We start from the raw sequence: 23,897 nt of genomic DNA, 5'->3' as shown, positions 1-23,897 counted from the left end.
TGAGAAATGTCCATAAAAGAGTTCGAAGGGAGATAAGTGATTGTCACCATTGGGCTGGCTTCTGAGATGGAATAAAGCAATTGGGAGAACATCTACCCATTTTAGATGATATTCTGAGCAGAGTTTCCCAATCAAAGTTTTTATCTGCCTGTTGAATCTCTCCACTTGCCCCAATGACTCAGGATGATAGACTGAATGTAGAAGTCCTTTTATCCTAAGGGTCTTGTAAATATCTTGTAAAATCTTGTTAGAAAAATGTGACCCATGGTCAGAATCAATGCGAGCAGGAATTGAAAAATGAGGGACTATTTCTCTTAAAAGGACTTTGCCCACAAATGCTGCATTGTTTCTTCTTGCTGGGTAGACTTCTGGCCATTTAGTTAAATGATCAATGATGACAAGAGCATACTTGAACCCTTGATACTTTGGCATGGAGATATAATCAATTTGCAGACATTCGAACAGGGTATAAGCTAGTTGTCTTCCACCAAGACTTTTAACTCTGGTCATCCTCTGACTGAACTGTAAGCAAATCTTACACTTCTGGCACACTCTAATGACATAGGTTAAAATGCCTTTCACTATCCAATGTCTCCTGATGGAAGCTATTAAGGCTTGAGTTCCATAAAGCCCTTTCTCATGTAATGCATTGCACAGAGTGTAAGCTGAGAGCCAGATGCCTTTCACCACTTTGGTTCCTAGATTTTTCTTCCAGTTCTCCACTTCCCTTGGGGAATAGGCTTGTTGTAAATCTGCTTCTTCCATCAAGAAGAGGTTCAGAACATAGGTAGGTCCAAACCTGGCTCCATATTTGGCTGTGATATTGGCCCTATAATTTTCCAGCATCACACTATTTGTTTTCTTTTGATGACTTCAGCAATGCATCATAGACACTTCTCTAGGCAATTGGATAGCTTCCAGGAGTTGGTCTATTAAGTTCTCATATGCTTTCCTTTCCACCAGATGTAATAAAGCCATGATGTTTCCAGATTTGGACTGTATAATGTACCACCTGAAATAAGTAACTGCCTAAATTGGGTAATATGGAGATATCACATGCTACCAGGACACACCCACACACCCCAGGTGACAGGATCTCATAGGACAACAAGGGACCTCTCACAAGGGATGTGGGTGTTACGTGAAACCACTCTAGTTATTGAAATGGCAGTTAGCAGTTACCAGTCATTAACCCCTGGGAAAAACACAAGGGTTGGATATTAACACTCTATGGGTCCTTCTTGGGGTTTGAGGAAAGATAACAGGGAGTAAACAAAACAGTTTATTCTGAGGTTTAAAGTTGGAATTTTGGGGAAAAGGTCACACTGAACTAGATAACTATGGAAAGACTTCAGGGACTGGAAATGGGTCAAAATTTACACTGTTCTAACACAGATTATCAGGTCTAGCTTTTGGAGTTTAGAAGGGGAAGGTGATGGTCTCACAACTGGGGCCCTCTTCAGCTCCAGCAATGTTCACAGCTAACTGGATCCTCAGCAAATAATCCACACAGGTAAAGACAAGGAGTTTGAACCAGCCTGGTATGTCCACCACCCAAGTCTGTTCTTCTTGCTCAACTTGAATTTCCACAGGCAGGTGTTTCTTCTGAGAGACAAATCCACTTTCCTTGGGCTCTTCACTGGGGCAGATAAAACAGTCTCTAACTGCCATAGCCATACAAAAGTCGCTCCAGGAAAAAATTCCCTTCTTACCATTCCATGGTTGGAACCCTCTAGCCTTGCCTGATTAAGTCTGGTTGCTTAAATGTCTAAATGTCTAAAACTTAATCTATAATTTTGCCTATTACATACCCCAAAAGCATATTTTGAATCCTTGTAGACATTGATTTGTTTGTCTTTGCCAATCTGGAGTGCTCTGGTGAGGCTTATTATTTTTGTAACTTGAGAGCTAACAAACTTTGGTAGGGCTGCTTGTCTTGGGTAACTATAGCTGTACCCATGTATCTTTCCCCATCTACCATATAGGAGGAACCATCTGTGAATAAAGTAAATTCTGCATTAAGCGGAGGAATATCCGTTAAATCCTCTCTAGTTTTCTGCACTATCTGCAAGGTGTCTCTGCATTATGTATGGCTTCCCCTTCTAATGGCAGATCAGGAATCAGTGTGGCTGGGTTAATGCCATTGCAACAATGAAATGACAAGTTTTCATTACCCAGAAACACGGCTTCATATTGGGATAAACACTGAGATGTGAAAGCTTGCGTGGTATTATTCCTGGGAGTAGTTTCAGTTTGGCGTGGGGAATATACAAAGAATTTGCATCCCAATACAAGATCATATGATTTCCTTATCATCAGGGAAGCTGCAGCAATGGCTCTAAGGCAAGATAGCATTCTTTGAATCACGGGATCTAAGAGCGAACTATAATATGCTATAGGTCTTAATTTATCCCCCAGAGTCTGCATCAACACACTAGAAGCTATTCCCTTGTCTTCATGCACAAACAGATGGAAAGGTTTTGCATGAATTCCAAGGGCAGGGGCTGTAAGAGTCACAGTTGTAAGCTTCTCAATGGCATGCTTATGCTCCCTTGTAAGCTTCAGAGGTTCTGAGACAGAGTGTTCCTAGTCAAATCTGTCAGAGGTTTAGAGATCAGACTGAAGCCAGGAATCCACTGTCTGCAGTAACTTGTGATTCCTAGAACTGCACGTAGCTGTTTCTTGTTCTTAGGCATGCTCGGTTTTTGAATATCTGCCACTCTCTTCTGGGAGATTCTTCTTATGCCCTTTTCTAATATGAACCCAAGATATTCCACTTTAGGCATTATCCATTGTAATTTAGCTCTATAGACTTCATGCTCTCTCTTGCACAGTTCTTTCAACAAGTATGTACTGTCTCTCTGACAGATACAAGTAGTTGGTGACATAAGTAGAAGGTTGTCCACATAATGTACTAGCTTGCTGTTAGTGAAAGTGATCGATTCAAGGTCCCTTTGTAGGATTTGGCAAAAGATATTTGTGTTCTCTGAGAATCCCTGTGGAATTCGCATCCAACGGTGTTGTTTTCCTTCCCAAGAGAATGCAATATCTTCTGATTGTCTGTATGCAGGGGCATAGTAAAATAGGTGCAGCAGATTTCACAGTAAAATATGCTGCATCACTGGGAATCTCTGTGATGATGTTTGCTGGACTAGGCACCATGCATGACCTTATGATGTAACTTTCCTTGCCAACCTATTCATGACTTAAATTCTTTAGCATTTGAATTCAAATCTCTTTTCTTTTCACAGCTCTTGCTCTTTGCAGTTTCAGTCTCACTAGCCACAATAGGAGAGTATTCTGCATCACCTTCTGAGTCTGTCTTTCCTTTTCAGTGGACATCACTTATCATGTGTATATATGGGTACATGATTTGGGGTTTAGGTTTTAAAAGGTCTCTCTATAGCAAAAATGAATGACATGGAAATAGGTATCAAGTGATAAAATTTGTACAACCCAGTGAAATTGCTTGTTGTCTCTTGGAGTGGGGAGAAAATAGGAGAGGGAAAGAAAATGAATCATATAAACTTGGAAAAATATTTCACAATTAAAATAAAAAAAAGAACAAAATTTGTTGACCTAATCGAGACCTTTGATATATCCATTGTGAGGGCCTGTGGAAGATTATGGCAAGATTTGGTTCATCAACTGGCTAGTTTTATGATGGCATGCACAGTGGTTCTGGATGGAGGAGGATGCTCTAATGTTTTCCCTGTCACAGAAAATAATTAATAGATAGAAGGTACTATAATTAAGAGGAATTGGGAAAGGCTTCCTATAAAATATGGCATTTCAGTTGAGACTTAAGAGAAGTCAGAGAAGTTAGTAGATGGATTTGGGCAGGGAGATCATTCCAGACATAGAGGACTTAGAGAAAATGCTCAGAGCTGAGAGTATCTCTACCCTACTCTTGTTTGTAGAACAGTCTGGATGCCAGTGACCCTAGACCAAAGAGTATATAGATTGTAGAGAATTAGGTTAGTCCAGAGAGCCACTGAAGTTTATTAACTGAGAGTGACATGTTGGGACCTGTGATTTAGGAAAACCCTTTGGTGACTGAATGTGGAGTGCAGAGTTGAGATGAGGAGAGAATTTAGACTGGGAGACTTACCAGCAGGCTATTTGCAACAATACAGACATGAGACATGAGGGTCTGCACTAGAGTGGAGGCAGTGTCAGAGAAGAGAAATGACTTATAAAGATGCACCAGGAGACTTCTAGAGCTGGAGCCAATATGGTGGAGTAAGGCAGAATAGCTCAAGTTTACCATCATAATCCCTTCCAATCAATATTAAAAAACAAAACAAAACAAAACAAAAAAACCTGCCACAAAACAAGCACAGGAATAAAAGAACCAACAAGGACACAGATCAAAGCAATTTCAAGAAAAGAAAGACTTAGGGGCAGCTGGGTAGCTCAGTGGAGTGAGAGTCAGGCCTAGAGACAGGAGGTCCTAAGTTCAAACCTGGCCTCAGCCACTTCCCAGCTGTGTGACCCTGGGCAAGTCACTTGACCCCCATTGCCCACCCTTACCAATCTTCTACCTATGAGACAATACACCGAAGTACAAGGGTTTAAAAAGAAAAAGAAAAGAAAGACTTAGAAGGTAGGCAGAGAATATCTGGGGTATTGGAGTGAGAGGTGAGTGAAGAACAAGCCAAGAACAATTTGCACACTACACCCCACATTTGCTATACCAGGTCCAGAACTTAAGCCCAAACCAACCTTCAGACTCTGAGACCCTGTTGGGAGAAATAGAGGTCCAAGTCAATCCGCACTCCTTGAGATTTCAAACCTGTAGTAAAGTCTGGAATCCCAGCCCCGTGCAGTCTGTGCTGATGTGGGCTGATCTATGTGGTCTCAGAGGAAGCCAAGAGTCTGAGTCTGAGCCTGTGGTGAGGATATAGACCCCAGCTTGGGATAGTTGGTCAAAACAAAGGGGGATCTGGATCCTTTTGCCAGGGGCTCAGGGAGCAGCTCCAGAACAGGGCAATCTACTGTGTGCCTAATTGGATCAAGTACACAGTGAGACCAAAAACTTGTATCTAAGCCTGGGGCTAGAATTTGATCAGTTCCTGACCTGATCAAGTTCAGAGTGAGATCAAAAGCTTACACCCAAGCCTGAGGCTTTAAGCCTTTAAAGGGTTAATTGAATCAGCAGTGGGAGGAGGCTCTCAGAGTTCCCAGCACTCAGGCCATCATACCACCCTGGAAGAACTAAATCTGGCAGAAAACCAAAAAATAAACTAAGGGCAATATCAATGAAGGACAGAAGTCCAAAAGAAAAATATGGATTAGATATAGATTCTAGAAGAGCTCTAAAAAGACTTCAAAAAACAATTAAGAGAGGCAGATATAAAGTGGGGAAGAGAAATGAAAGCAATGTCAGACAAAATGAGCCAATTGAAAAATGGAGAACCAAAATCTGACAGAAGAAAATCAGGCCTTAAAAATCAGAATTGACCAACTAGAAACTAATGATTTTTATGAGAAATCAAGAAACAATAAAGCAGAATCAAAGGAATGAAAAAAAACAGAAGAAAATATGAAATAAATTATTGAAAAAAAAACAACTCATCTGGAAAATAGATCCTGGAGAGATAATTCAAGAATTATTGGACTACCTGTAAGCCATGATCAAGAAAAAAACACAACATAATACAAGAAATTATCAAAGAAAACTGCCCAGATATCTTCAAACAAGAAAATAAAATTGAAATTGAAGGAATTCACAGATCACCTCCAGAAAGAAATCCTCAAATGACAACTTCCAGGAATATAATACCTAAATTCAAGAGCCCCCAAGCCAAGGAGAAAATCCTGCAAGCAACCAGAAAGAAAAACTTCAGGTATCATAGAGCTACAATCAGGATCACACAGGACCTAGCAGTTCCTACATAAAAGGATCAGGAGGCACAGAATATGATATTCAGGGAGGTGAAAGATCTGGGTTTACAATCTAGAGTTGACTACCCCAGCAAAACTGAGTATATTCTTTTAGGGGGAAAGATGAACATTCAATAAGATAGAAGATTTCCAAGCATTCCTGAGGAAAAAACTAGACCTAAACCAAAAATCTGAAGTCTGAACACAAGACCCAAGAGAAATTTTAAAATGTAAATAAGAAAAAGATTTAAGAGACTCATTAAAGTCAAAATGTTTATATTTCTAAATGGAAAGAGGATATCTGTAATTCTCAAAAATTACTCTTAGTAGTAGAGCAGATAGAAGAAATATGCATAGAAAGAGGATGGGGACATAAGTTGATTATGATGATATGATAAACATGATGATATGATGTGTATGTAAATGTGATGAGATGAAATGATATATATATGTACATGTACATATATATACATGTTATGACGTGAAAAATCAAGGGCTAAAAGAGAGTATTGCACTGAGAAAAAAGGGAAGGGAGAGATAGAAAGGGGTAAATTATATAACATAAAGAGTTGTAAAAAGAGGGGAGGATAAGGATGGTGATGGGCAATGCTTAAACTTTACTCTCATCATAATTGGCTCAGAGAGGGAAAAATATACTCATTGAGGTATAGAATTCTATCTTACCCTACAGAGAAGTAGAAGAGAAATAAGATATTAGAAAGAGGAGGTAATTAGAGGGAGGGGGAAGTGGAGGGATGATAAAAAGCAAAATACTGGTGATAAAAAACAGAGTGAAAAGGAATAGAGCAGGATCTAAAGGGGAAAATAAGATGGAGAGCAATACACAGTTAGTAATCATAACTCTGAATATTAATGGGATGAACTCACCCATAAAATAGAAATAGATAGCAGAGTAGATTAAAAACCAGAATCCTATTACATGTTGTTTACAAGAAATACATTTGAGGCAGAGTGACACATACAGACTAAAGGTAAAAGTCTGGAGCAGAATTTATTATGCAACATCTTGAGTAAAAAAAGCAGGAGTAACAATCATGATATCAGACAAAGCTAAAGTAAAAATCTATCAGATTAAAAAATATGTGGAAGGAAATTACATTTTGCTAAAAAGGTACTATAAACAAGGAAATAATATCAATACTAAACATTTATGCACCAAATGGGTATAGCATCCAGATGTTTAAAGGAGAAACTAGAGGAGCTAAAGGAGGAAATAGATAGTAAAACCATAAATATGCTCAAAAGGTGAAAATTACAGGCCTAGGCCACATATTGGTTGGTGGTGAGAGATAATGAGGAGTCCAGGATGACTAGGCTGTGAGGCTGAGGGACTAGGAAAATGGTATTGAACTCTAGTAATAGGGAAGTTAAGAGAGAGGGTAGGGTTTCAGGGAAAGATAATGAGTTCTGTTTTAGACATATTGAGTTTAAAATATCTATTGAATATCTAGTTTGAGAAGAAAAGAAAAGGCTTTTGGAAATGTGAGATTAGAGGTCAGCAATGAGTTTGGAGCAAGATAGGTATTTCTGAGAATTGTCATATGGCTGTTAACTTCACAGGAGCTGATGATAATATAGAAGGAAAAAAGAAGAGGGCCCAGGACAGAACCATGAGGGATGCCTATCATTAGAGGACATGATCTGGGAGAGGATTCAGTAAAGGAGATTAAAAAGAAGTCAGATAGATAGGAGGAGAACCAGGAGAGGGAAGTGTCATGAAAATTTAGAGAGAAGAAAGTATCAAGAAAGAGAAGGTAATGGACAGTGTCAAAAGCTGCAGAAAGGTCAAGGATAATATGAATTGAGAAAAAAACATTGCATTTTGCAACTAGAAGATCACTGGTATCATTGGAGAAAGCAGTTTCAGTGGAATGAAAATGTCAAAAGGGATTGTAAGCCATAAGAAGAGAACAAGAGGAAAGTAGAGATATTTGTTGTAAATGGCTTTGAGAAGGAGTTTTGCTAAAAAGAGCAGAGAAGATATAGGACAATAATTAGCAGAAATGGAAGAAATCCTAATTCTTTTCTCTTATTTCATTTATAATTTCATTCTTTTTTATTTCTTTAATATTTTAAGTTGCCCTTGGAGCCATTGTGGGCAAACCATTTTTTCCCCACTCTGAATCTTTGCTTATAGTTGTTGTGGAGTTGTTCTTTTAGTCAGTTAACAAACTTTTATTAAGCACTTATATGTCAGGCAAAGTGGTAAGCACTGAAGATTCAAAGAAAAACAAAAACAAATAGCTCCTATTATGGGGAAAACCAGGGGAGTTAAATATTATTTGTGGGCTCAGTGGGGTGGATAGGAGACAGGAAGGGACAATGGGTAAGACTTTACAAGCCAGGGAACCAGATTTAATTATAAAGGGAATGACCGTTGACAGAAATGGCAGTTAAGCCTGACTAACTGTCACCCTGCCCCACCCATCCTGGAATAACTTCAGAGTATTACATACCCACAATGAGGACTTTAAAGTACTAGAAAGCACACAGGGAAACAGTTTAATTATAATATGAGGGGATAGGAAAGGAGGTTAGGTGAAACTATGACTAACTACCCAGGACTGGAGTCAAAGGGGTAAGTTCCCTAGCCAACCTGGCTTTTGCCAGGTTTCGACAGCTTAGCTAAGGACCTCAGGAAGAGGGCTTGAATTTGGGGTCTCACAACTGTTCCAGAGATGTTTTCAGGATACCAGGGACCAACTCCTCCACAGCTGATGACCCAAAGTAACCAGGTAGGGAGAGATGTCTGCAAACTGTCCACCAGATCACAGGCCACTTCCCTACTCAGAGCTGACTTGCAGGATTGATGTCTTCTGCCTTTTCAACCTTCACCACTCTCCAAGATCCCAGGTCAAAAAGGGGCTGCAGATTACACTTCTGCTCTGAACCCCTCACAGCTCAGCAGCCTGTCAGTTGCCCAGCACTCTCCTCCATACCCCCTGCATTCAGAATGTCCATGACTTCCACCAAAGGCTTTCTTTAACATGCTTACACAAATCTGCTTTTAAACTTTTTACAGCCTATACCTATTATACTCCCCACCCCAAACAAAAAAAACAAAACCAGTCCCTACTTTCAAGGAGCTGTTTCTAGTTGGGGAAATAACTTGCAGACATTTTTATGGACTGGATATATGAAGGAATATTTGAGATAATCAGAAGAAAGAGGGCACTAGTATTAAAAGGTAATCAAGAAAGGTTTCATGTAGAAGAAGATATTTTAACTGAGAACTGAAGGAAGCCATGTTGGCTAAGAGATGTAGAGAATTATGGGCATAAGAGATAATGCCAGTGAAAATATCTAGAGTTTTGACCTAGATTGTTTTGTACCAGGAACAATAAGGAGGCCAATGCTTTATATTTCCAAGTAAAGGAGGGAATAGGATAGAATAAACTATAAGGAGACTGGAAAGTTAAGAAGGGACCATATTATCAATGGCTTTTAAAGCCAAACATAGCAACTGGAGTTTATTAAGTGGAGTGTGTGTATGGGTGTGTCTTTGTATGGGTACATACACACACACACACACACACACGTGCACATTTATTATGTGGTCAGATCTGTGCTTTAGGAAGGTCAATTTGACAGCAGAGTTGAGAATGGACTTAAGGCAAGAAGACTAACCAGAAGGTCATCGCAATAAATTGATGATAGTTTGTGTGATAATAACAGTCAGAGGAGAGAAAGAGGCATATTCAAGAACTATTATGAAGAGAAAATTTACAGAACTTGGCAACACAAATTGGATATGGATGGTGGCAGAGCGGGAAGTTGAGGACGGCATTTATGTTATAAGCCTGGGTACCCTAGGAAGATGGTGCTGTCCTTGGCAGTAATAGGAAATTCAGGAAGTTCAAGTTCTTGACATGATGAGTTTAAGATGTCTAATAAACAATTAGAGACATTAGATTGTTACTACAGGGTTTTCTGATGATCTGTAATATTTTTCTTTTTCTTTTTTGTACTTGGTATTTATTTATTCATATTTTCATCCTTAGTTCTGTTTGGAACTTTGAGTCAGGGCCAGGCTCCCCAACTTCCTGAACTCTTGGATGTGGTAGTTAGGCCCTTTTTAGTCCCTTGGTTGATTTTATTTGGGTCCTACTCTTGGTTTCCATTTCTCCATGGTGTGTCTATGCTCAGAACAGTAACAAGTTTTAGACAATCCTGGGTCATTTGTGGTCAGAGTGCTGCAGTGCTTAGGACCATTTTGAACATCTCAGGTTAGACTACTATGGATTTCTGGCTTCCTGTGGGGATATCAATCAGGGTATTGCTTTCCTAACCTTATGCTTGTGGTCAGAGTGTCCAGACTGTTTCAGGTTCCTAAAACTCCTGGAGCTCCTGCTTCCTGACATTAGAATGTTGCACTTTTTGGATATCCCTGGAGGGCTGGCAGACTTCTGGCTTGTTTACCAGCATGCATGGTAGCTTCTCTGATGGAGGAGTCTAGCAGGTTATTACTGTCTTTCTGTCCAATACTGGGTTTAATTGCATCCTATATCTTTAAATATATATATATATATATACATACATATATATGAACAATTACATGTAATAACAAATTTCCACATAAGTTTTCCCAAATTATATGATTGAACTTATCTCCCTCCCTCTCTTCTCTTCCCCCTCCCAGTGCTAGCAGATGCTTCAATCTGGGTTATACATGTATTATCATGCAAAAAATTTCCATATTGTTCATTTTTATAAGTGAGCAACCTTATAAAGACAAAACATAAACCCAAATAAACAATTGAAAAATTGTACGCTTTCATTTGCATTCTGACTCCAACAGTTCTTTCTCTGGAGGTAGATAGTGTTAGATTTAAATTAATATCCAAAAATTTCAAGTATTATATTTTATAAGATTTATTAATAATCACTTGAAGTAGAAGAAATAAAAGAACAAAAGTATGAAAGCCTAAGAAAAGCCACATGAGTAAAATTCTCCTGCCTGGCACTCATCCAACCTCCACAAACCACATTTCTGGGAAAAGAGAGAGAGAGAAAGAGAGAGAGAGAGAGAGAGAGAGAGAGAGAGAGAGAGAGAGAGAGANTAATGTAATTAATTAAAATTAAAAAAAATTAGGATTCCATCAAACAGACTACAGCAGTTCACCCAGGAAATCATGTAGTATGACCATGCTTATATCAAGGAGGCTTATATGGTTTAAGATTAGGAAAATAATCTATATAACTAACCAGATTCAAAACAAAAATATCCCAAACCACATAATTATCTCAATAGATGGATAAAAATCTTTTGACAAAGCACAATTATTTACTGTGCTTAAAACCCTACAAAAGTATAGGCATAGAATAACTTAAAAAAAACATAGAAAGCGTCTTTTTTTTAAAAAAGGATCATATGTATTAGGAGACACTCTAAAAGTTTTCTAAATAAATACAGGAGTAAAACAAGAATGTTTCTCCATACTATAAAATTTAAGTTACTATCCAATAACTCCAAGTATTATATTTTATAAAATTTATTAATAATCACTCGAAGTAGAAGAAATAAAAGAACAAAAGTAAAAGCCTGAATAAAAGCCTGAATAAAAGTGAGTGAAATTCTCCTGCCTGGCACTCACCTAACTTCTACAAACCACATTCCCTGGGAAAAAGAGAGAAAGAGGGCGGAGCTACACAAAACTTACATCTTCCCTACATTAGCACATAACATGAGAAAGAAGCTGGGATTTAGAGTCCTGGGGAGCAAAATTCTAATTACACAACCCCCCCCCACCATGATTCCATTGGGAAATGAGCATGTAGAAATCTCCCAGACTTACATGCCTAGTTTCCCCAATGAATCAGTATTGTAAAAGGTTAAAATTTTGGGAGCAAGGGTTTGAGCAAAAGTCAGGAGAGCAGTTTCTTTAAACACAAAATGCTTAGTTTATTATTAGGAAAATATGCATAGGAAATAGAAAGGAGGAAAGTGAGAGTAATCTTATAATAGCTTATAACGATATCTAAGATCCAAATCCTAACTAAAATTTTCTAAAAAACCCTAAATCTATCTGCCTTTGAGGGCAGTGTCTTCTGCCAGAGCCAGGTTGTGGCCTAAGTTTTCTACTCTGACAATCTAATAATTTATCCACTATCTATCTACCTATCTACCCAAGATAATCAATAATCAATAAGATTGTTAAGGCTTTAAATCTGTTTCTCAGTCTCCACCTGTCAGTTAGAAAACTCACAGTCCCAGAGAGAGCGATCCACACACTCCTCTTCCCAAGGGACCCAGAGACAAAAGCTTCTTCCAACTGCCATCTGTAACTGTAGCTCTCAGCCACACCAACTGACAGCCTACACAGCAGGAGGGCTCTTACTCAGAAATCATTTTGCTCCCTTGCCTCTTAAGGAGAAAAAGGGAGAAATTAAGAAAAATCTCTCTTAACAGTACACATAACCAACTTATATCTCTAAAGATTTTAAACTAGAGGTACATATAATATTGCACTTTCTAAGGGGAAATTACAATAATGTGGAGATAAGAGAGAAATAAAAGAGAAAGAGAACAAAACCAATGATTGCTAGGCATATTGACAAAAAGCTAATTTGGCATAAGTGTACATTCAAAATAAATGTGTTCAACCCCCACATTTCAATTCACTACATCCCAAAGTTCATTCTAGATCTTTTGGTGCAGTGTGTGGTTTCTGCAGGCTTCTCTATGGTGCTTTCTCCAAATAATTCACTTTATTGACTCAGGGAGATAGCTAGTATCTTGTCCTAAAATTACTGTCAAACAAGAAAAAATTTTTATAAATCTAGAATTTTATGACAATAATACAATCCCCTCTGAGGAGGATGTTGACCAACACATGGATCACTTCGAATTACATGCCTGAGTTATGAGGTATATGAATCTTTTGTCAAAAGAAAATAAAAAACAAACAAACAAAAACAAATAAAAGAGAAAAAAGTAACTTCCAGATGAAACATAAAATATCAAAGTCTCATGTGTAAAAATTCTAGGTAAGGAAGAATAACCCCATAATAGGTCCTTGAATAAGGGCCCAATTAAAGTGATTTATGCCCCACAAGCCTGTAGTAGTAATTATGTACTTACCCAATCAGCAGTCAGGACTACAGAAAGTTGCCAAATTATGAAAGAAAGAAAAGGGACTAGATTTTTTAAGTAAAAGAGAAATATCATTTCCTGGTCTGAATTTACCTTTGCTCTCAGGGACAGGAGAGACAAAATGGCAGGCAAACTGAGGTACTTGGTAGAAGTCTGGATCTGGCATGAGAGAATCTTGTATCTGCCATTGTCAAACAGATGCTTCCTTGAACCCCAAAATAAGTTCAAGTCCCCTGTCTTGGCACAGAATCTCATCAATACCATAGGGATTGGTTAGTCTCCTTGACCTTGTGCTCTTTGGCACTGTGCAGTGGCTCTTTTGTGTTCCCTTCTTCTGGAATCAGACACAATCATTAATCAAAGTCCCATAATATTTAACAATCAATGGTAGATTTCCATAGTCTAAAGCTTTTGGGTATGCATTGACATTAGGGCTAATGGACATTTTAAACTTATCCTAGTGCAAAATTAAAAAATCATTAATACTGGTAACATATGCTTCAAGTTCAAAAATGAGAGAAAAAAGAAAACTCAAATACTCTATTGCATTGTGAAGAGTGAATCAAACTCTCTTTGTCTATCAATGAGCAACTTTTAAGCTAATCAATCAAAAACTTAAGTAACCCTACTTAGTACGTTACCAGTCACTAAGTAAGAGAGTTCACAAGACTCTTGCTAAAGGGGGTGACAACTCCAGAGGCCACTGCCCTCTTTCTCGACAGTTCTAGGCAAATTGAAAGACTGCGATTGGTTCCTGTAAAGTGGGTAAATGACAGGAAATGGCACTGAGAAAACTGATTTAAAAGACTAGCTCAAGGATTCAGTGAGTTTCTCTCTGTGTGGGTGAACCAGACTGAAGGAGGAGACTCTTTCCCTGGATCCTGTATTGGCTTGTGGTGGTGAGTAGAGTGATTCCTTCCTTGGTTCTTTGGTGAGGAGACCCTCTCTGCTCTTTGGTACTTTGGTGGGATACTCCCTTCAGCATGAGTTCTGGTGAGATTCTTGGAGGTCTTAAGCCCTGTGTGCACTGAAGGTTCTTGGTGGATTCTTCAGTGTTTCCTGGTTCTTGATTTTGGCTTCCTAATGTGAAGATGGGATTAATCCTACCCTGCCTATTTTTAGATTAAATCATGAAAAGTGTAAACACCACCACTTAACCTTCAAGTGAGGGAGGTCTGTGACCCATTTGTGCAAGAGTAGGTGATGAATCAGAATCGATTGCCTCTGGGGCAGTCCTAAGCAAATCCTTTGTTGTGATTGGTACACATAAAATGGGAGGAATGCACAAGAAGTGATGCAAAAGAAGCATCTTTAAAAGGAAGTTACAACTTCCTGTGAGTGAGTTCTTCTTGACTCTTTGGCCTTGAACTGGACCTGGAGGAGCTCTGGCTGGGACCTTGGACTTGTTAAGACTGTTTTTAAATCTCTCCCTTTGAACTACCATGTGGTGAGTGAAAAAAAGTTGACTCCCTTCCTTAGCTTCCCTGGAGGTACTAGCCTCCAAAGGGGCCCTTGATTGGGAGGAGGCCTTGTGGCTAAAACCCTTGTTAATTGACTCTAGGCTCTCCAACTGGGGCCTCTGGAGTCCTGCCAGAGTAAAGTCAGGATTTGAATACATAATCTAGTTCAAATTAAGCTAGATCTCTTACTCTGCCCTCTTCTCATTTCTCTTTCACTCTCTCCTATAGTTTATAAATAAATTGCTAAAATCATTTTATAATTGATATTTATTCAATTCTTGGTGACCACCCCTTTTAATATTCAGTCCAACCAAACCATAATAATTTTCCCCTTTTACACTAATTAGGACTTTGGATTCTGGTGAGATTTACTTTTTGATTCACATTTGTGGTCTGGAGACTTTAGGATTAAACTTAGGGTATTTGTAGCTAGGCAACACCAACCATCAAGAATATATACTTATTTCAGGCAGTACTTTCTGTCTCTTTATCTACATTTTTCTACTTTCACTCTTTCCACCTCTTTGTAAATAAAGCTGCTAAAAGTCATTTTGACTTAAGCTGTAATATATATTTTTTAAAACCCTTACCTTCCATCTTGGAGTCAATACTGTGTGTTGGCTCCAAGGCAGAAGAGTGGTAAGGGTAGGCAATGGGGGTCAAGTGACTTGCCCAGGGTCACACAGCTGAGAAGTGGCTGAGGTCAGATTTGAACCTAGGACCTCCCATCTCTAGGCCTGACTCTCATTCCACTGAGCTACCCAGCTGCCCCCTTAAGCGGTAATATTTTTATATCAGCAACCACAATATTACTTTAGAACTTTCATATTAGCACAAAAACTTAAATTAAAATTCTTACAGCACATACAAGGAAAAACAATAATAAAAATTTTAAAAATCAAAAATATATAATTCACATTCCATGAGACACTGTGCCAGCCAAGAAGAGGCACAATATAAAGGTTTCTCATCCAAAAATGAGATCCATTTCCTGTTTAACTTGGCCATGATCCACAGTGTGAGTGCATATGATTTTCACCAAGTAACAGATTTTTAAAACAGTAGTACAACAGCTAATACACATTCAAAGAAATGCCCAAATCCCCCAAATCACAAGAGCCCATTTAATGATAATAACAAACAAACCCACTATCATTAGGATTCACATAAGTCTATAGCCACTTCACTGTGTGACATTTTAAAAACCTATGAAGCTCATGGATACTTGTCCTAAGTTTTCTGCATGTAGCCAATCTTTCAAACTTGGCAAAGATATTTCTAACAAAGTCTATTACTGCTATCATTCCAAAATTTGGCTTCCCCTCTTCCCAGGGGCAAAAATGCCAGGGAGAACAAAAGGGTGTTTGAGTATAGAATACAGGCTGCATATGATGTTTTGGGTCAGGAAACCAGAGCCTAATTTCCAAAAATCTGGCTTTCAATCCACTGAGCTGCTAGCTGCCCCCCTGCTGTGCTGGGTTTTAGGGTGGAGAGGGTGGCAAGGGAGACCCCCGTGTGAGCTAACCCCTCATTTTCCAACCTCTTAGCCAGAAGTGTGAAAAAAAACCCAGGGTCAGTTTAAAAATTCTCTTGGAAACTAGAAGGTGTGTGTGGGTGGTTGGTGTGGAAAGGGGCTGCTCTTCTGCTCCCACAGAGCACAGGGTGTGTGCAGTGGTCTAAGAGCCACCTCAGCTACAAGCTGGAAGTTCAACTGGCTACCACAAGCTTGAGACTCATGTGGGTGGCAGAGGATGCAGGGGAAGGGGTGTAGCCATGCCAGGAGGCAAGGGGGGAGGGCCCAGTGCCAGCTCAGTTGTTAGCAATATAGGGGAAATTTATACTTTACCTTTCACACAGGAACACCAGGGAATCCGCAGTGCTTGGGGACAGCAGTGAGCAATCTGGCGCAGGCAGATGGGAGTGGGCAGGATGCAGCAGGAAGCAGCTTATCTGTTTCAGCCAAGAGCTCCATAAGCAAAAGCATACTGGTGGACTCATCCTGGGTGTGTCCCCACCAATGGGAAAACTCCCTATCTTTACTCAAAGGCTATCTTAAAAAAAATCAAGGATTCTATCCCTTTGTGGCTCACCAAAAAAGTCATATTTAAATTAATATCCAATAATCTCAAGTATTATATTTTATAAGATTTATTAATAATGATTAGAAGTAGAAAAAATAAAAGAACAAAAGTATGAAAGCCTAAGAAAAGCCATATGAGTAAAAGTCTCCTGCCTGGCACTCACCCAATCTCCACAAACCGCATTCCCAGGAAAAGAGAGAGAGGGTAGAGCTACACTCAAAATATATCCTCCCCACGTTAGCCTGTAACATGAGAAGGAACATGGGAAGCTGGGACTTAGACTCCTGGAGAGCAAAATTCTAATTATACAATAGCTTTCTTTGTCATAGGCTCTTTAGAATTGTCTTGGGTCATTGTATTGCCAATAATAGTTAAGTCTGTCCCTCAATGGTACCAGAGAACCCTGGAAGTAAAGGTGAAATGTAGCACATTTGGCCCATAGGCAATGGGAACCAGTATAATCATTGCATAGAAACTGATATATTGGGGGAAATTCCAGAGAAATTTTGTGTGTATGTGCATGCATGTGTGCATGCATGTATGCATGCATGCATATGTGTTTGACTATGATTGGTTCATGGAGTATTCTGGGAAGGACAATGTAAAAGATGAGAAGGTAAGAGACAGGTGAAGCCTGGAATGTTGGACAGACTTTCATCTTATTGGGGGATGTGTAACTATAGCCACAATTTACCATCTGAGTCCTCAGTGCTCCTATCCTGAGGATCTGTGAGTGCTGATAACTACATAGCTGTGGCAATAGAGTTGATGTGATATTACAGAGCATATCTACTTGAATGAGACAACTCCTAACAGACATTATTCTCTCTCTTCCCTAATCCCTGATGTCTGACTCACCAAAGGGAAAGTACCAACCTTCTGCCTTACTTCACTACTCAAGAAGAAAGACGCTCCCTCCAGTTCAATGAGAAAACACTGACTCATGTGTTTCAAAGTTTGTGCTTATCAGCTGATAGTTACTTACTCTCTGTATGTACATACATAAAACTGGTTTAGCATGTTAGATGTCTTGTGCTTGTTGTACAAAGCTTCTGAGGTAGAGAATCAGAGCAGTTCTAGAAGAAAAGCAATTAATTTGCCCAGTACTCTCTGGGAGACAGTTCCTGGGCTAATGCAGACAGAAGAACATAGACAACTCTGGGAACTGGTCCCAGATGTTGAGCCAATATCTACTACAATCTAAGATTTAAATTGGAAAAAGAGAAATAAAGGCCAAAGATAGTATTGATAATCACTCCTGAATTTACACTTATACAGAATTTGAGCCTAGTAGCACAAATCAAAAGAAGTATATTTTATATTTTCCCCTTCAGTTTTTTATTTTTTAATAACAAATTTCCACATGAGTTTTCCCAAGTTATATAATCCAAATTGTCTCCCTCCTTCCCTCCCCACTCCCAAGGCAGGCAAGCAATTAAATCTGGGTTATACATGTATTATCATACAAAATATGTTTCCATATTATTCATTTTTGTAAGTGAATAATCTTATAAAAACAAAACCCTAAAACATATATTCAAATAAACAAGTGATAAAGCATATGCTTCCATCTGCATTTTTATTCCAACAGATCTTTATCTGGAGGTAGATAGTGTTCTTTTTCAAAAATCCTTCAGAATTGTTCTGGATCATTATATTGCTGTTTGCAGCAAAGTGTATCACATTTGATGTTTCCACAATATTGCTGTTCTTGTGTACAAGATTTTCCTGGTCCTGCTTATTTTACTCTGCATCAGTTCATGTAGGTCTTTCTAGCTCTTTATGAAATCATCCCGTTCATCATTCCTTGTAGCACAATAGTATTCCATCACTGTCATATCCCACAATTTGTTCAGAGATATATACCTTGTTGAGAGACAAGGTATATTTTATATTAATGGTCATGTGTATTTATATATGTATTTGTTGATTCTCCCATTAGAATGTAAGCTTCTAATAAGTTGGCTTTGTTTCTTCTTCATCTACTTTTTTTTTGTTTTGTTTTGGTATCTCTAAAGCCTAAGACATGATATATGCTTTGCATATAGCAGGGACATCATAATAATAAATATTGTAAATAAATAAATAGTAACTGATCAATAAACTTTTTTTCTATGAACTTTCTTGATGATTTTATCAGGTAGGTTCTGTGGATTCAAATGTTATCTTTATACTCTCCCAAATATATGTTCAGTCCTCATTTCTCCTCAGCTCCATTATCTCTCCATATCAGTGGTTGCCTAGTGGACATTTCCATCTGGATGTGTTCCATTAGCATCTCAAACACAAGTCCAAACTCTGAAATCTACTTCTCTTCTTAAGTTTCCTATATTAGTTGAGGGCTCTCTCATCCGTCCAGTCACCTAGGTTTTATAATCTTGGAGTTATCCTCAAGTCTTTACTCCTTCATGCCCCATATCCGTTCATTTGTCAAGTCTTGTTCTTTTTACCTCTAAAGCATATTCACAACCCCATCACTCCACTTAAATTACTATTACTCTAATTCAGATCTCCATAACATTTTGCTTGAATTATTTCAGTATCCTCCTTATTAGCTTGCTTTCCCCCAGGCTTCCCCCTTTTCAATCTGTCCTCCACACAGCTGCCAAATGGATATTTTTTTAAAAAGCACTGGACTGACCATTGCACTCCTCTGCTCCAGAATTGTTATCACATCCTTACTGCCTCTAGGATAAATAACACATTCCAGTTTGGCATTTAAAGTCCTTCACCATCTGGCTCTAGCCTGTCTTTTCAGATCAATTTCACATTTCTCTCTCTCATGCACTCTATGTTTTGTTCAAATTGGTCTTTGTACTGTCTCCCATGCTCGCGTTGTCTCTATTATATTATGAATGTATTGCTTCCTCATTCTTGTCTTTTAGGATCTCTAGCTCCTTTTAAGGTTTAGCTACAAGATCTTTCCTGATGTTCTTTTTTGTTACTGTCTTCTCTGTCCCTGAAATTACTTTGAATTGATTTCTTTGTATTTCCTATTTCTTCAACTGTACACACATCTTTTCTCTCTAGCAGAATGTAAGTTTCTTGAGGGCAGAGTGTTTTGTTTTCTTTTTTGTATCTTCAGTACCTAGTACAATGCCTACCATATAGTATTTACTTAATAAGTAATTCCTGAATTGAATGAATTCCATAATTTGCCTATATCCTATCTAACAAACTTTGTGTGAAACAAACCTTGTGAACTTAGGTATCATTTCTCCTTTCTGGAATTGAGTTGTTTCCTCTGTAAAATAAAGGGGTTGTATTAGATGACCTCTAAGATCCTATTTAGTTTTGATGTTGTGATACACTCTACCAGTATCCTTCTATTAGACTTAAATTTCATAAAGGAACTGTCTGACCTACTCATATTTGTAGCAATGTTGTATATATTGTATATATGTTTAGTACAGTGCTTAGAACATAATCACTTAATAAATGTTCCATCATCTACTTGTTTATTTGTCTATCTTGTCTATGTCTGTCTGACTGTCCATCTTTCTTTTCCAGTACAGGCTCATCTTTTTATTCTCCCATATATTCAATTGTACTTCTGTGCTTCTTGCCTCCATTTAACCTATCACCTTTCAAGGTCCACTTTGAGGGTCCATCTTGAAAGATTTCTTCTTCCACAGACCCTTTCCCTATTTATCCTAATCCACACTGATTTCTCCTTTTATTTTAACTCCTATAGTATTCATTGGCTGTCCCTTACAATTTAATACTTTATTATATTGTTCTCTTTTTATTACCTTGTTCTCTTTTCTTTCTTTTTTTTTTTTCTTTTGGAAACATTTATTTCTAACAAACAGTATTTACATCATACATAAGTGAACAGACACCCCAACATAATGAAAACATCAATCATCTTGACTAATCTATATGTTACACAACATTACCTCCTTCACCTTCCTACCTTTGCATAAATCATCTCTTATGCCTGGAACTCTCTGTCTCTTTACCACTACTCCAATTTCCTTGCCAATGTTAAGCTTAAGTACTATTTTATTGCCTTTCTTAATACCTGTTAGTGCTTCTTCTTGAATTATTTTGTATACACATTTTTTTTTAAACTTATCCGGCTATATATTAACTTTCCCTGGATAAAATAGGAATTTCTTGAAGACACTCACTGTTAGGCTTTTGTTTTTGTATCCTCAGAGACAAATCACCTAACCTCTCAGTTCTCTCGGTATCCCCATAAGACTGACTAAGCTTTAAAAAAAAAAAAAAAAGCAATGACATGAGTTGATGAGGGAGCTTTTCACTGGCTTTTTTTTTCTTGTAAGGAATTCTATTCAGCCAAATAGCTCTTCATTGTAGAGTCCTTCATGATAAAAGTTCTATATATCTGTTAAGTTCTTCATTTATTCTTAAAAACTCACATTGATCTTGTGTTCCTCACCCCCTTCATTGATGCAGATTTCAACCCATCCATTTTTACCCATCTTGTATCTAATATGCCATTTGCTAATAGGAGGATTAGAGGATCTCACTATTTTTAGAAATTCCTAACTTGGATTGTGTGATGATTTTCTTCTATAATAGTGGTAAACACTTGGAAAACATACAGGGCATCTGTTTTTTACTTTTCCTGAAATAAATAATTACAGAATAATTGTATATCTCCATTGTTACATCTTTCAAGGAATCTTGAATAATTTTTATGTATATATGAAAGACATCTTATTAAAAGAGCATTCAAAGCAGAATTTTTCTCTATTAAATCTCATGCTTTAAAAATCAGTAAATAAAACACATAGTTGAGATTTTGTATTCCCTACATATTTTAAATTGTTCCTTTATTCATAAAATATTATTAAACCTTTTACATGCCTACCATTATGCATGCTACTTTCTTTCAACTCCCTTTGGCATCTACCTGGTATAGTAGGTATTTGAGAAATTGCTTTTGAATGATATTGTAGATTCTTAAGGGTACAATTACCAGCACAATTTGGTTACGAGTTTTATTCCTATAGTTGAGGAGTCAACTCATGTTCAAGATAAAGCTGGCAAACTGAAATCAGGATGTTTATTTTTGTGGAGGATCCAGTTGCAATCAGGATAGGTTTGGCAAGCCGATTAAGAGGCTTATGTCAGATGTTATCTACCAGGTCTTTCTTTCCACTTGTACTTGGCCTGCTGTGGCATGCCCCTATAAAGAATGGCAATCTTGACTTGTAATAGTAGTAAAAATAGAAATAGATAACATTTATCTTAGAGCTTTAACATTTTATAAAAATATGTTTACATATCTCATTTGGACCCTATAACAAAGTTATTGAAGTAATTGCTATAATATTATAAGTCCAATTTTCAAGATGAGGAAACTGAGACCCAAAGAAGTTAAATGAATTACCCAGGGTCATGTAGCTTGTAAGTACGAGTGACACCTCAGTTTTCATTGACATTAGTTAACTCTTGGTTTCAGTTTTTGTCAATTTTTTCCAGGGAAAAGTTGTCTTGGTTTTCAGTTGCTTAGATTTTGTTGTCCTGCCCACAAGCCCTTGCTGCTAATTTCACAAAAACAAAGAGCAACCCATGCTATCTTTTTTTTTTAATTTCAAATGTGCTTTTTATAAAGTTCATTTATTTGTTTATTTTAGAATATTTTTCCATGGTTACATGAATCATGTTCTTTCCACCCCACTCCCATATCCAATGAGCAGTTCCACTGGGTTTTATATATGCCATTGATCATGACATATTTACATATTATTAATATTTGCACTAGGTGATCATTTAGAGTCTACATTCCCAATCATATCCCCATCAAACCATGTGATCAAGCAACTGTTTTTCTTCTGTGTTTCTACTCCCACAGTTCTTTCTCTGGATGTGGATAGCATTCTTTCTCATAAGTCCCTCAGAATTGTCCTGGTTGCTAGCATTGCTGCTAGCAGAGAAGTCCATTACATTTGATTGTGCCACAGCATATCAGTCTCTGTGTATAATGTTCTCCTGGTTCTGCTCCTTTTACTTTGCATCAATTCCTGGAGGTCATTCCAGTTCATGTGGAATTCCTCTAGTTCATTATTCCTTTGAGCATAATAGTATCCCATCACCAGCATATACCACAATTTGTTTAGCCATTCCCCAATCAAAGGGCATCTCCTCATTTTCCAATTTTTTGCCACCACAAAGAGCACAGCTATAAATATTTTTGTATTGGTCTTTTTCCTTATTAGGGGTATAGTGGGGTATAGACCCAGCAGTGGTATGGCTGGATCAAAAGGCAGGCAGTCTTTTAACACCCTTTGGACATAGTTCCAAATTGCCTTCCAGAATTGTTGGATCAATTCACAACTCCACCAGCAATTCATTAATACCCCAATTTTGCCAAATCCCCTTCAGCATTGATTACTTTCCTTTGTTGTCATATTACCCAATCTGTTAGGTATGCGGTGGTACTTCAGAGTTGTTTTGGTGTATATTTCTCTGATTATGAGAGATTTAGAACACTTTTTCAGGTGCTTATTGATAGTTTTGATTTATCTGAAAATTGCCTATTTGTGTCCCTTGCCCATTTATCAATTGGGCAAAGGCTTGATTTTTTGAACAATTGATTAGGCTCCTTGTAAATTTGAGTAATTAGACCCCTGTCAGAGGATTTTGCTATAAAGATTTTTTCCCAATTTGTTGCTTCCCTTCTAATTTTGGTTGTATTGGTTTTATTTGTACAAACCCCTTTTAATTTAATGTAATCAAAATTATTTATTTTACATTTTGTAATATTCTCTATCTCTTGCTTGGTCTTAAAACCTTTCCTTTCTCATAGATCTGACAGGCATACTATTCTATGTTCACCTAATTTACTTATAGTTTCCTTCTTTATATTTAAGTTGGTCACCCATTCTGAATTTATGTTGGTATAGTGTGTAAGATGTTGATCTAAACCAGTGGTTCCTAAACTTTTTTGGCCTATCACTCCCTTTCCAGAAAAAATATTACTTAGCCCCCTGGAAATTAATTTTTAAAAAATTTTAATAGCAATTAATAGGAAAGATAAATGTACCTGTGGCCATCACCGCCTCCCTGGGTCACTGCAGCACCCAATAGGGGGTGGTAGCATCCACTTTGGGAATCACTGATCTAAACTTAATCTCTCCCATACCGTTTTCTAATTCTCCCAGTAGTTCTTGTCAAGTAGTTGTTTTTTGTCCCCAAAGCTGGGATCTTTGGCTTTATCTTACACTATCTTGAGGAGGTCACTTACCTCAAGTCTATTCCACTGATCCTCCCTTCTGTCTCTTAGCCAGTACCATATTGTTTTGATGACCAGTGCTTTATAGTACATTTTAAGATCTGGTAATGCTCGGCCCCCATTCTTTACTTCTTTTTTCATTATTTCCC

The sequence above is a fragment of the Gracilinanus agilis genome, chromosome 4 (assembly GCF_016433145.1).
Source record: "Gracilinanus agilis isolate LMUSP501 chromosome 4, AgileGrace, whole genome shotgun sequence".
Classification (NCBI taxonomy): Eukaryota; Metazoa; Chordata; class Mammalia; order Didelphimorphia; family Didelphidae; genus Gracilinanus; species Gracilinanus agilis.
The sequence above is the reverse complement of the archived record's forward strand: the minus strand, read 5'-3'. Positions refer to the sequence as shown.